Here is a 15,913-nt window from a genome sequence, read left to right on the forward strand (position 1 = left end):
TGAGGGAAATCAAGGACCGTATCCTCCGAAAAAAAGTTATCAACATGGGTAAGTATGCATTTACTAACCTTATATCTTAGTAATTTATATTTATATGGTAGTAACCCATTTTTGTAACATACAGGGTATGCTTTAAACCAACCAACATTTAACTACTACAAGAATGAAATTGGCATGGCTAATAGTGAAGCTTCAAGGTGGTTAGACAATATTCCAGTAGAAAAGTGGACAAGGGCATTTGATGAGGGTCGGTGTTGGGGTCACATGCCAACGAACCTTGTCGAGTCAATGAACTCATTTTTAAAGGCACCAGAAATCTACCCATTACAGCGTTGGTACGTGCAACATACTATAGGATGAGATCATTATTTGCTGAAAAGGGTGCACAATAGAGTGCAGTCTTGAATTCTGGAAAAAAATTTACAAAATATTGCACGAAGGTGATGAGAGATTAAACGGAAAAATCCAGCACGCATCAGGTAAGAATATTTGACTATAATCATAACACTTTTAGTGTGAAGGAGACAATGGACCAGAGTGAGAGAAAACCTATGGGACATTACAAGGTCAACCTAATACTCCGCCTGTTCCTTTATAATTATCACATTTTGACTTTTTACACATACTAATAAAGGTAATAATTGTTGTTACTTTTTAAACAATAACTTAATTTTACCTATAATACCCTTAACTATCCATTATTTTAGTCTACTTTCTCTCTCTCTTCATAATAAATATTAGGGTTAATTTTTATCTTGTTGTTAAGCTTCTCAATTGTATGAACCATTACTAATTTAGTTATTTTTCCATGATTTAATATTGTTTTATGACCACAAAGATATTTCACATCTTAATCTTAATATCGGTAAATCCAAGGTTGTCATGATGACAACCCTAGCCATATGTCACCTTGGTAGTATCTCTAAACAAAACTTGCCACATGTCACCTCGATAATAAATCTAAACAAAAATTCTAATTTTGACGTTTACTAATTTAACTCTATATAAAAAATAAATAAATATAATAATCGTAATAATAATAATAATATAATATGAAACCACAAATAATAATAATAATTATATAAATATGTAATATATAATATCTAAATATATAAAACAAATATATTGCCACATGTCACCTCGATAATAAATCTAAACAAAAATTCTAATTTTGACTTTTACTAATTTAACTCTATATAAAAAATAAATAAATATAATAATCGTAATAATAATAATATAATATGAAACCACAAATAATAATAATAATAATTATATAAATATGTAATATATAATATCTAAATATATAAAACAAATATAAAAAAAATTTGAGAAATAACTTATTTATGTAAAAATAAATTTTTCTTAAATTATATTAAAAACTGTAAATAACTTTTATATAATTAATTTATAATAGAGAAAAAATAAAAATATATATAAATACGATTTTAATTTATTTGCAGCAAATCATTTCTTATCTCATTTGAGTGTTTCTTCAATTTTAATTCTATTTTATTTTATGTTAAGTAGATTTATATTAAGTATAGAGAAGAAATGAAAAAAATTAAATACGATTTTAATTTATTTGCAGCAAATCATTTCTTATTTGAGTGTTTCTTCAATTTTAATCCTATTTTATTTTATATTAAGTATATTTATCTGTTACAATTAAGACTTCTAAGATATTTTGACCCATTACCACATTTTATTATTGTGCATGTTTCACTTTATTATTACGTTTGCTGCAAGTGAATTAAAAAGTAATTTTGTTAAAATTAATGTGTTACTTTTTATTATCATTTATATTCTATTATATTATTTATTAAGAGACAAATGCATTTAATAAATTAATTTCAATTTTATATTTTATAACGTAACACTACATATTTCATTCTATTATACTGACTTTATTAGATTTTATTAAAATTTATAAGTTTTGAATGGCAAAATCAGTTATATTTTGAATTCATTGCTATTCAATTAATTTTTTCATAACAAATAAAATACTATATATATTTAGCCTTTGTTACTCATGAACTCATTCACCAATTTGTCCATACAATTCAACAATGTTCTTTTAAATATCATTCACATTTTATATTTTTTTCATTTTATATTTTTTTATGTATTATTTTATTTCATTATTTATTTTTTTTAACAATTTTGCAATCTTTATAAAATTGCAGTGTTCACATGAAAATTCATTTCTCCCAACAGTTATAAAGGTGAGTTTGCATTATATAAATTTTATGTAATATTTTATTTTATTATTTGTTATTTAAACAATTTGACAATTTTTAAAAAAAAATTCAATCCCTGTATTATAATTTAGTTCTTAAGACAATTATAAAAGGTGATTGTATATGATATAAATTTCTAAATAGTTTTTTATAATTTTGATATTGTATAAATTTTTAGTTTTTTTTTTTTATCTTTGATCATCCTTTTTGCTACAGGAATTAAAACAATACCAATTATCAATTTCAAGGCAGCCATGTGAAAATCAGAATATCAATGTATGCATAGTTTAGTTTTGCAATGAAATTAACACTTTTATTTTCTCCCCAAATGATGTGTAAACATAATTTTTCATAAAAAATATTTAAAATACTCTACATAAATACTACTTTTATAATACTTGGGTAATTTTGATCATCTAACCAATCTATTAAAATAATGTTCAATTATACTCAAACAATCAATTTAAAAAAAATTATGGTTTAGATGTTTTAACAAAAATAACATAGTCGTTTCAAAAAATAAAACCATTATGAAAATTGAAATGGTCCACTCTTAATCTTTTAATAAAACTTTTTATTTGAGCATGCAAATTTTTGTGTTCAGATATTTAATTTTCTAATTAAAAATTGATTGGTGAGATGTTTTATTCTTCAATTTAATATGATTTGTGTTCAATTTTTAAAATTTTATATTAAAATTTAATTTTAACATATTAAAATTTAATTTTACCACTATTTAATTCTTATTTATTAAATTTCATTAAATTTTTAAAAATACATAATTAACAATCCCCGTTATCATTTACCCGTTTCAAAAAACAAAACTGTTCGAATTGTCTATTCTTTATTCTTTTTAAGAAGACCTTTCATTTGAGCATGCAAACCTTTCTATTAACATATTTATTCTTTTAATTAAAAATCAAATGGTGTAATTTTTTATTCTTTAATGTAATTAATTGTTCATGTTTTCATGCTTTTGTACTATCTTCTCTTATTCTTATTCGAGTAATGACTATTAAGTACAAAGATGGAATTAAAGTCCTTTGTATTATAGGAAAACTTTATCTATCAAATGTAAAAAATGTCTAGCATACCATTGGTCATTTTTAAATAGCTAATTATCTTTACATTTATAACCCATCATTTTATGAGTTGCTATATTTTATCCTATTCACATATATTTCTCCAATTCGTTTTTTTTCTCAATTTATTTTATCTAATAAAAATGTCACTACCAATACTTTTGATAATATTTTTTTTTAATTATATTTATACTATATATATTTTCAATTATATTATTTAATATATCACATTATTATTCTAAAATTTATCTTTTATGCAGGTGAAAACACATACAAGTTTTAAAGCCATATGTTCATAATACACCATATGTATTATGGATATTTCTTTTTATTTGTGTTTAATTCATCCATTTTAACATATATTTTAATATTTTAATTTATAAACTTAATTATTTTTAGTGAACATATGACATTTTTCATTTATAAAAATAATAAGTCGAGACATCTGAAATATCATATACAATAATTTTTGTATATGGAAGATAAATTATTTTATAACCGCTATAGAAGGAGAAGGATGCATCAAATGTGAAACTGTCGTAGAAATTGGAAGAAGAAATATCACGTTGGATATTTTACCCATTAATAAAAAATAGTAACCGATAAACAAAAATAAAGTATTGTATTAAAATAGTAATTTTCAGTTGTTTTGGTCTTATGTTGTTTTAGATACGACAGTGACATTGAAGCGATTGGTGGAGTCGAACCAAAATGAGTATAATCAAAACAATCGGGATTTGCAAGCATGTTAGGCAATTGAATTGTTCTTTTATTTTCAATATAGTAAGGTAGATTATTGTTTCAAAGCAAAATCGTACGGTAATAAATAAATTGTAATGTTCAAAATTTGATAATAATGCTAATAAATAAAATATTTACTTAATAAAAGTTATATGATCTAATTAATAAAATAAAATCAATAGTAGTGCTAATAAATAAAATATTTATTTAATCAATACTATATGATCTAATTAATAAAATAAAATTAATAATTGCATATTTAACCATTTGTGTATTATATAGATTTATTACATGAAAATATTTTGTATATAGAATAACATGATTTATTACAACATAATTTCATAATTGTGTGTTTTGAAATTTTAATAGCTATATATTTTTCAATACAGTAGTGGAAATTATTTTTTTCTCAAATTTGATATTTATAGTATATTTACTATAAATATGAGATTGTTGTTGACATAATATATTTTTTTATTCTACGACATTACGATTGTTACCATTATATTCATTTGTACTAAAATTAATTTAAATTATAAATTAAATGTTAAACTTATTATAGCTCGAGTAGTAATATTTTTATACTCATATTGTTTTAAAATAATTTACTTATTTTAATATATTAATGCAACCATAATAGATCTTCTGATAACCTAGAAAAAACAATAATACAAAACACTTTTTGTATTATTGTTTCTCATTAAAAAATTAAAAGTATAAGTCTAAACAAATCTAAATGGACTATAAAGTAATTTTATATACAAATAAAAAATTTAATATGAATTATTATAAAATAATGTAGTTTTGTTTCTAATATATCCGTGCAGAGCACGGGTCGACAATCTAGTATATTATAAATAACAACATTCCAGATAGGACAAAACGACCAACAAAAAGTTGAAAAGACAACACCTAAAACATATATCAAAACAAATAAAAAGACTCAACAACAACATTTAACCTCAACAATAGTAGCTGGTCCAAACAAATATAATTACTTAACACATCAAAATATCAAGGATATTACAACCGTCAAGACAATATCAGCTAGTCCAAACATCACCATAAGGACATCAACATCATTTCTAACCGGTTTCCAGAAACGAGTTACTCCATTTGAGTTGGACATCGTAGCTTTCCTACCAACTCTCCTTATCTTTTCCACATCAATGAAGTTTCTGTTTAACCAGCAGATCAAGTGCCTCTGAAAATGCTCGAAGGTCTGCGTGTTCTAGAGTTTGATCTCCATCGGAGACTTTATTGACGAAAATATAACATGGGCATCTCTTTTGATAATTGGAAACGTTGGAAACATTCTTGCAGAACTATTTAAAAGTTAAATGAAGAGATGAGTGGTAGGTGTTGTGAGTACCAAATGAGGAAGCAATTCTATTTATAAGAAAAACATTGAAATAATTTAATATTAAGAAAAAATGAAAAAAACATTGAAATAATCAAAAGCTCTATCAATTTCAATGGCGGATCTATAATTAAATAATAAAATAATCAAAAGCTCCGCCAAATGCAGTGGCAGATTTGAAATTAAATAATAAAATAATCAAAAGCTCCACCAAATACAGTGGCGGATCTGTACTTAAATAATAAAATAATAAAAAAACTCTACGAATTGTAGTGGCAAATCTGTAGTTGAATAATAAAATAATCAAAAGCTATACCAATTGCAATGGAGGATCTGTAGTTAAATAATAAAAAAATAAAAATCTCCGCCAATTGCAATGTCAGATCTGTACTTAAATAATAAAAAATTAAATAATTTAAATATTTATAAGCATATAATTAAATTTAAATTATTTATTATTAATTATAATATTTTTTTAATATAAAAACTATTTATTAGTAATTCTAATATTCATTTTAATATATATTAATGTTTTATTATTTATTGTAATATTTATTTTTAATATATATTCTTATTAAAAATAAAATTAAAGAAATAGGAAATAAAAGCTCCGCCCATTCATCTCTATAATATTCTAAGGGTCCGCTCAATGCTTTGGCGGAGGTACTATAGTTCAATTTTATTTTTTTTAACATGGTATAATAGGATATCTTTCTTATAAACATGATAGTGCGGTAAAAATTTCTAACAATACTCCGATATGATTATAAACATGATGGTGTGGTAAAAAATTCTAATAATACTCATATATGATTGGTTATTTGTTGATTTTCATCTTATTACTATACGCAAACCCACCCGAGTTGTCTTGGAAATACAAAAGGATGAAATAAGCAAATTAAGCAAAAGGATGATAAGGGTGCGACGCATTCGTTCATATCTCTTGATTGTGTTAACAAGTTGAATAATGAGGTCACTTATATAGATGGTAGTTGGTCATTGATAACCCAGCTAGTAGTTCAGTGACTACTATGATGGTTTGTTTGAATTTTCATGTGAATGTTTATGGTAAGAATGTCAGAGTTGACTTGTTCTGTTTTCCTTTGAGCCGAATCGATGTAATTTTAGGAATGGACTTGTTAGAATTTAACCATGTTCATATCAATTTTTTTGACAAGAAGATATTGTTTCCTGAGCCCAAAGAGAGTACGGATTCAAGATTCATGATGCTCAAGTGTTCATGATGTTCGCTTCCTTGAGTGTGGAAGGAGGAGCTATGTTTGCTTATCTACATGTTGTGTGAGTTTTTAGATGTGTTTATATATGACATTAGTGATTTACCACCAGTGAGAAGTTGAGTTCACCATAGATTTAGTACCTGGTACTAGACCTGTGTCGATGGCACCGTATAGGATGTCTGCTTCAGATTTGGTTAAGCTGGAGAATTAGTTAGGAGAGATTTTGGAGAAGAAATTTGTAAGGCTAAGTGTATTGTTGTGGGGAGCACCAGTGTTGTTGGTTAAGAAGAAAGATAATAACACGAGGTTATGTGTTGATTATCGACAACTGAATAAGGTTACAATTAAAAACAAGTATCTTCATTACAACATTTTCACTCTAGGATAACGTCTAATTTTTGGGAGGTAAAATAATTGTTCTCGTAAAATTTAATAGGAAACAAATTTTATATTTCGTTGGGGTTATGTATATATTTTTTACAAATATTTTTCAACGGCTAGAAGTCGTTCTTGTAAAAGAAAAACAGAATGGTTTAAATTAACAACGGTTTAAAACCATTTTATAAAATTTTAATTATTTGGATAAAATATTAGTTATATGTAACTCTTCCCTTAAGTTTGATTGAAAAAAATTATTTGTGAAAAATATCTCTAGCTGGAATTAAACAAAGGTCGTCGTACACAGAGCATTAAAACAAAGATTGGTTATAATTGTAGATGTTAGGATTGTTAATGTTTTACATATTATGAATTATGATCGTATCTCTTATTGTTCGGTCTCTTCCCATTATTTTGTATTGAAACCATGTAAATCAACATAATAATAAATATTTACTTATCCTATTATTTGTGTGAAATTGTCAATCAATGGTTTTTTTTCCTTGGCGTATAGTTTGGATTACAAATTAGTCAAATAATGTAAATTTTAAATTATATCCATTACACAACACAAATTTTGAATTGCAAGTCATGCATGATATTTGCAATTTGTTTTTCCATGTTAAACTTAACGAGAAGTTAAAAAGAACATAAACTACACGATATGTGACTTGTATTTATTTTGCACCTCCTCGGTTACCATCTTTGACATCTTATAACAGAAAGCTCACTGAACCTGATTCAAAGACCCGACAAATAAAGTCTTGAATTCTCTTGCTATCTCTGTAGCCATTGATCCTGTGATATACCCTATGCTAGACTAGAGTATTCCTAAGAGGAAAAGAAAAAGAGAAAACGTTTTACTAGTCAAGTTCATGCTCTACCTAGGGAACTTTTCCCTTCTACAACTGAAAAATCAGTTTATTGTGAATGGCATAGTGCTTGAGAGGATGAGTTTCTACCTTGTCAATGCATAGCTGAGTAGATCAAAGGTCATTGACTAATTTAAGGAGAAGTTATACGCATTTAAGAAAGGAGCCTCTTTTGCTAAACTTGAATTTTATCATTAGGTTGAAAAGGCAAGTCGTTCAGGTTTACAATGCATGTTTTGCTTATCATAGTATAATATGTTATCGTGTCTACAATGTTTCTTTTGGTTACACTATATTGTGCTAATTTTGAACCTACAAAGTAATTGTTTATAGAAGTTGACTTTGTATAGGTTTGTAAACTAGCAGCTAGTGTGTTTTTAGTGTTTTGTTCCACAAAAAGATGTAATTAAGACAAATTATATTCTATATTTACCTAAAAATTAATGTTCTATATTTACTCCTTGTTGATGAACACTAACAAACAGAGAGATGTATTAGTAGAAGTAAAGATAGAATTAAGGATAAACTTATGAAACAATTTCATTAATTAATACTACAATAATTAGAAAACTATTTACCGTGATTCCTACAAAAGGCAAATATTGGCCCCATATTCTGTTTGTTATTATTATTATTATTATGATTATGATTATCTCTATTGAAATAAGCTAAGTTGAGAAAAACCAGATTTGATTTATAATAAAGTATGCAAACTACATCAGTGTTGTGTGTCAAATTGTTCCGCTGCATTTTTCAAAATTTTCAGGATTTACATCAATGTTGTGTGTCATATTAATCCAATTTCTTCTCTTTTGAGTGAAACTTACACTTGTCCTGCTGCATTTTTCAATTTTTTTTAGAACTTATCTTGTTATTGTTAGTTGCGTATCATGAGAAAATTATTTGATGTTGTTTCTTTTGCAAAAAAAAAAAGAATGATTTTATGTTTAATATTCAAGCTCACTCTAGCTCAGATTTAAAACGGATGATGAAAATCAAGGTTGAAAATAAAAAAGCTTTAAAAGGCAACCCAACAAATCAAGGAAGAAATCATATATACAACAATGTTGGAAAACTTCAAAAGTTAGACCATCAGAAGCAATCGAAAGTTGAAGTCTCTTAGAAAATTTTTGAGTCGAGCAAAGTGTTTGTTCTTAAATATAATAAGAAGGAGATTGAAGAAGAAGCCTCTGAAAAAACAGTCGATCCAGGTAAAGTGTCTGCATAGAACAATAACATTAGGAGGCAAACTGGAGTAAAAGCCTTTAATAAAGTTGTTGAGCCGAGCAAAGTGTATGTTCAAAATAACTATAAGAGCGAATTGGAAGTAGAAGCCTTTCAGAAAACTGTTGAGCCAAACAAAGTGTTTGTTCTGAACAATAATACTAAGAAGAAATTGAAGTTTATAATGGATCATCAAGTTAAATGTTCGATTTAATCACAAGTCTCAAAGAACATTGGTGAGGAAATCAAAGAGGTAAGCCAAGTAAGATCTACCATAGGAAATCAAGTTCAAGGATCAACTGTATATCAACAAGCCTTTAAGAAGAAACCAAATTATTCCAAAGTGTCCAGCCATGTCACTTACTGAATATCTCGATAAAATAAGAAACAACATGGAGTAGAAGAATTTGACAATGAAAATTATATGGAAAATGATAGAAACTATGAAGGTAAGGAACTTGAGGGTACTGATGTGAATAAAGCTGAAGGTAATACCTTAGGTGCTTCATCCTTGGGACTAATAAGAAAATGAGGAAAGAATTTATGTCAGAAAATTCATGCACGAGAACTCAAAGATAAATAAGAGGTCACCTTGAATGAAGAAGGGCAATTATTTAGGAAGATGAAAAGACAATGTTTGAACTCGGTAGTTTTTTGGGGACAATAGGAAGAAGTTCAGATTTATGTCGTCTCACTTTCACCTATTTGATTTCTTTGGTTAAGTAATGGGAGAAAGAAAAGATTGATCATGTCTGCGATTATGTCATTGTATTTACATTTTTTATTTGATTGTGAGTTTTTTTAACATACTTTACTGTATATATCTTTCTAACTATGTATTTTTGCAGGAAAAATACAATGCCCTAATAGATGATGATTGGAGACAATACAAATGCTCGCTTAAAAGGAACCATATTAGTAAGTTCACTTGCATGAGCAACTAAAAAATCGTCCACTAGAGGTATCAGAAGAAGACTATAGAAAGTTATTGAAGTATTGGAGAGAGGGAAAAAACTAAGTAAGACATAATTACTATTGTGTATAGTATTGTTGTAATTGTTTTTTGAATTTCATACTAAATTTCATTACTAAATATGGAGACATCGAATGGGGAATAAAGGCTATGTTGTTATAAGAGAAAAATGGTGTCTTTTTAAATTATTCTAAATGAAAATTAAATTGTGTTAATTTATTAATATTCTTATACTCTTGTTTTACTTGATTTAGCATGAAAATAATGAAGATAAAGAACCTCTTACTCATGTTGAAATGTTAATTGCTATTCGACAATGTAGGAAAAGAAAAGAGTAAGATCAAGAGTCCAACCATGCAATTGTAAGTTATTGTTGTTAAGTGTTTTATTATTGTTGTGAGTTGTTATGCATAACCTTGTATTATATTGGTTACATGTGAAAAACAATAGTTCAGGTTAGAAACAATAGTTTTGAGGTTGAAAACAGGAAATTGTTCATTCTTTTTTGCCATTTATCTATGATTATTAGGATTAGGCCTATTTACTGAATTTGATTTGTATTTAGTTAGAGTCTAGTCATATAATTTAATAATTTAATTGTAGTTCATAGATAACTTTAACAATTGGATCCGGTGTCAATTTTTAAAATATTGATTTCAACTTTATAGCCTTAACAAATACAGTAGTGTAGTAATTGTTCACAACATACATAGTACTGCAACACTAGTTACTATTAAGGTTCTTACATGAATATTCATGAGTAGTGTTAGTATTTTAATTAATCATGCCTAAAAAAAATCTGATTTATCCTTCATGGTAGTTTGATTAATTAATCATGCCTTAATATTTTAATTAATCTAAGAGTAACCTCTTTTATTTCTTAAGGTTGTGTTATTTTGATTAGTCTATCTTGTTCTTTCCATTTTGTTCACTACTACCATATTATGTGTACTATTATATATATTTTGTATGCTGGATAAAGCTTCAAGACGACTAAAAATTATGGGAAGCCTTCTTCAAAAGCATTCGAAAGTGTATTTGACAAACAAAAATGTGGGAGATTGCATTGTCATGGAAGAACCACAAAATTAATTATATTTAATATTCTATATTATAAAATTAAATAATAAAATGGTAAAATATTCTTTTTGGTCTCTTATGTTAACCTCGGAGTTCATTTTGGTCTCTTAACTTCATAAAGTGTCATATTGGTCTCTTAACTCTTCAAAAGGTGTCATTTAAGTCCTTTTTATCATATTAGCGACGGAAAAACTAAAAAATCGATCGCTAAATCAGTCGCTAATATGACAAAAAGGACTAAAATGACACCTTTTAAAGAGTTAAGAGACCAATGTGACACTTTTTGAAGTTAAGGGACCAAAATGAACCTCGAGGTTAACATAAGGGACCAAAAAGGATATTTTGCCTAATAAAATATATAATATAAATATGACAGATTCATAATGAGTACAAATGTTACAATTACTTTCCATCACTATCTGTCAACCCCTGATTGATAAAATTCTAGCAAGGTTAACACATTGGAGCACTAAACTTCTATCTTATGCTGGCAGATTGCAATTAGTAAAAGCGTTCTATTTTCAATTGCCAATTATTGGATGCAGCTATTTCCTCTTCCCAAAAAAAGTGCTCAAAAAGATTGCAAGCTTGTGCATAAAGTCTCTATGGACAGACAAGGATACCCCATAAAAAAAACTCCTATTTCTTTGGAACACATATGTGACCCAATCTCAGCTGGTGGGAGGAATGTTATTGATCTCTCTAATTAGAACAAAGCTATAGTTGGAAAATTACTCTGGAATGTGTGTGTCAAGGCAGACAAATTGTGGATTCGTTGGATACACCTATACTATATATCAAACACACAGATGTGAGAACCTCCCAACTGAAAGCTCACAGCTCGTGGATACTCAAAGCCATTTTCAAGAACAGAGATGCCTTACTGCAATCAACAGCTTGGGAGGAATTTTAAACCACATGGAAATATGTAACTAGAGTTATGTATAAAATGCTACAGGGTGTTAAACCCAAAATGATATGTAGGAAGATCTTTTTTGGTAATATTGCTCGTCCTCGAGCGGTGTTTATCCTATGGATGGCCTGCCAAATGGGATTGCCAACAAAAGATCGGTTGAGTAAAATTGGGATTCCAATTGATGGTGGATGTGTATACTGAGAGGGGGAAGAGACTTGCAGCCACCTCCTTTTTGATTGTGCAAACACAAAGAGAGTATTAAGACAAGTGCTTAACTGGATGAAGTACAACCATGATCCGCAAAAATGGGAGAGTGAAATACAATGGTGCAGCGCCAATATGAAAGGCAAAGGGAACAAGGCAAGCTTGTTGAAATGCGCCCTAGCTGAAACTGTCAATTTGATTTGGATGGTAAAAAATCAAGTTATTTTCCAGAATAGTACCAAAGAGCTCACGAGCACGGAAATCATTCAAAATGTGCGGTGGCATGCGGAGACAAACAAAAAATTAGCTAGAGTTTGTATGAAAATGTAATGTGCTCTTCGTGGTTGATTTTGTTGTTAGGTCCTTGAGTTTTTTTGCTGTAGCCTGGATCTATGGATCGGCGTGTGTATCATTGACTTTTTTGGAATAAAATTATGATTTGCTCCAAAAAAAATGTTACAATTACTCATTTAATCATTATGTTTTGTATTAAAAAAAATCTAAATCCAAATTTAATCTAGATATAAGTGAGTCTTCATAAATACATGTTATGTTGTTATCTATTATCTACCTATAAAAGATCAATTGTATGTTTTGCCTAAATTACTCTTTCTATTCAAAATTATTACATTACTAAAAGGGTTTATAATTAAATAACAAATGTCTCAATTAAAACTCTTCTCCATATCACATTGTCCTACAAGTGTCATTTGCTTATTGACATAATCGATCAACTTTTTCTCCCTAACATACTCACTCTCTATCTTAATTAAAATTTCAAATTTCCCTCACATTTATTTTCCCGCACTTTCTTACTTTCATTTTAATTTTTTCTCTATTTATTTATTATCACTAAAAAAATACTAGTAATCTATTTTTATTTATCTCACGGGTCACTATCAACACAATATCTATTTTATTTTAATTAACCATTGTCTTAATTTGAAATACAAATTTTTTATTTTAAATATTAATTTTTTCTTTCTCTATCTAACAATTCTTTTTTCTTCTTCTTTTTTAATGTTTATTTAATATTATTAAATTTATATGATTATTGTTCATTTTACAATTAAGTAAATTATTTTAAATTTTGCATTTGTATTTAAATACATTTTATATTGCATCAAATGATTTTTTTATTCTTCACGGGTTATTATCAACACAATATTAATTTTATTTTAATCATCAATTACCTTAATTTGAGTGAAAAAATTTATTTTCAAAAGTTAAAATTTCATTATTTTTTCTCCATCTTATGAATTCTTTTTTATCTAATTATTTATACAAATGAATTTATATAATTATTGTTTATTTATAATTTATAATTAAGTAAATTCATTTCAAATTTACATATGTCTAAATATATATTTCATATAATATCAAATAAATATACTCGCGGAAGCACGTCTATCTTATTAGTTTGTCTAATAAAGATTGATTGAGAAACACAATTTTGTACTAATAGTGACTATGAATGATGTCACAAATTTGTACCAATAAGAAGTTTAAAAACTATGAATAATAAATTACTTTGAATTAATTGCCACCTCTTTGCATAGCTAGATTAAGTGTCACCAACTGTCTTAATTTACTAAACCCACCATTAATGTGTGTAATGGATTTTATATTTTTTAATGAAGTTATATGTTTGGTAGAAGAAGGCAGGAATTTTTGTTGTTCTGAAATGCAAATTTAAACATGTAATTTTAAATATTTAGTCTATAAAAAATTTGTGTTATTTAAGAAGAAAGGAAACGCTTGTGAATTATTTGATTTTAAGGTGCATGTTGCTAAAACACACCTTTGATTATTATGAGAACTGAGATATATATTTAAATCAGAATCAACTTTTTTTTAAAAAAAGCAATTTATAGTTAGCGGTAGAGCTGTCAAAATGGACTCGGTCCACCGAGCCGGCCCATAAGCCCAATAATTTAGTGCGGGTCGGGCCGCAAAATACCTTAAAAAAACACGACCGGGCCTATATTTGTTATGGGCTAGGCCTGGCCGGGCCAAGCGGGCTTTGGGCTAGCCCATTAAAAAAAGATTTTGGAAAATTTTGTGGGAAAAAAATTGAGATAAGATATGATTTCATAAATGTGATTTCAAGTGATAAAGAAAAGTTAAAGAGGATGAAGATATATTTTCAAGATAATGTGATCAAGGAAATGATTGTGAGATGGAGAGAAAATTTGATAAGTATTGGTGATAATATTAAGTTACTTTGCATTTATCCATTACATCCTTTTTATAAAATTAAAACTATAACATTGAAATACGGGTCGGGCTAGCCCATCGAGCCGCACGGGTCTTTGAAAAAATGGGTCGGGCTCAATTTATGTGACCCATTAAGCAATCGAGTCGGGCCGGACCAACCCATTTAAACACATTGGCCCACCAGGCCGAAGCAGACTGAGTCGGACCGGCCCATTTGACAGCTCTAGCTAGCGGGTTTCGAGCGCACACCAGAATCTATCTATTAATTATTGTCTCTTAAAATTTGAGAAAAATATGAGACATTGATTTTAAATCATATGATTATTATTAAAAAAATTTAGTTTTCATAATAACCAAAGTTCTCACTTGATACGTATATATATATATATATATATATATATATATATATATATATATATATATATATATATATATATATATATATATATATATATATATATATATATATATATATATATATATATATATATATATATATATATATATATATATATATATATATATATATATATATATATATATACCTATTAAATGATTTATGTACTGGTGGAGACATGGTTTTATCATGGGATTGAGAGTTCTCAAAACTGGTTTAATTAAAATGGTTAAATATAAAGGCGTGTCGTGTTTAATCTTTAATTTTTTTTATTTATTTCCTAATTCAAAGGCTAATAATGTTGTATTTAGAAAAACAATAAATATAATTGTTAGTGTAATTAATTTTATCATTTAAAACGAGATAACGACACAATTTATTTATATTTTTGTATAAATTTTATTATTTATAATTAGTTTGGAGATGGTCGTTTTGCGGAAAAATTACCCATCCCAATTACTCATTTTACGAGTTTTGTAAGGATCCGGTTTATTTTCTCTCGTAATGTAATTGGTTGGTAATTTTTCTTTTTTTGGGGCGTGTCTTATCCGCTCTTGTAAATGGGTTGGGGAACCCTTTGTTCTCCTTTTTTGAATGAAATATTGCTTTCTAAAAAAAAAAATGAATGTTTTTTATTAAACTCTTAATATATTTTTCTTGTGATTATGGGGGTTGGCAATTGCATGGCATATTTAAATGTTTAGAAGTTTTGTGAAGACATTGGCATATGGGAATAAAGAATGATTACTTTTTTTTTTTTTAATAAGCAATTGATTGATTGATTGAAAAGCTCGCACTAGGGGTGCAACCCTTACAAAAAACAAGGCACTATGGTATACGATATTCGGATAAAGGAAGTTTAAACCATTCGTAGTAGTTTGGTTTAAACTTCATATATCCACAACCTAACCATCTACAAGAAAGAAACACAATGTTAGTACACACCACCTCAAAACTAAAAATCTCCCCCCTAAAAATCATGGCATTTCTCATA

The sequence above is a fragment of the Vicia villosa genome, linkage group LG6, assembly GCF_029867415.1.
Source record: "Vicia villosa cultivar HV-30 ecotype Madison, WI linkage group LG6, Vvil1.0, whole genome shotgun sequence".
NCBI classification, from domain to species: domain Eukaryota; kingdom Viridiplantae; phylum Streptophyta; class Magnoliopsida; order Fabales; family Fabaceae; genus Vicia; species Vicia villosa.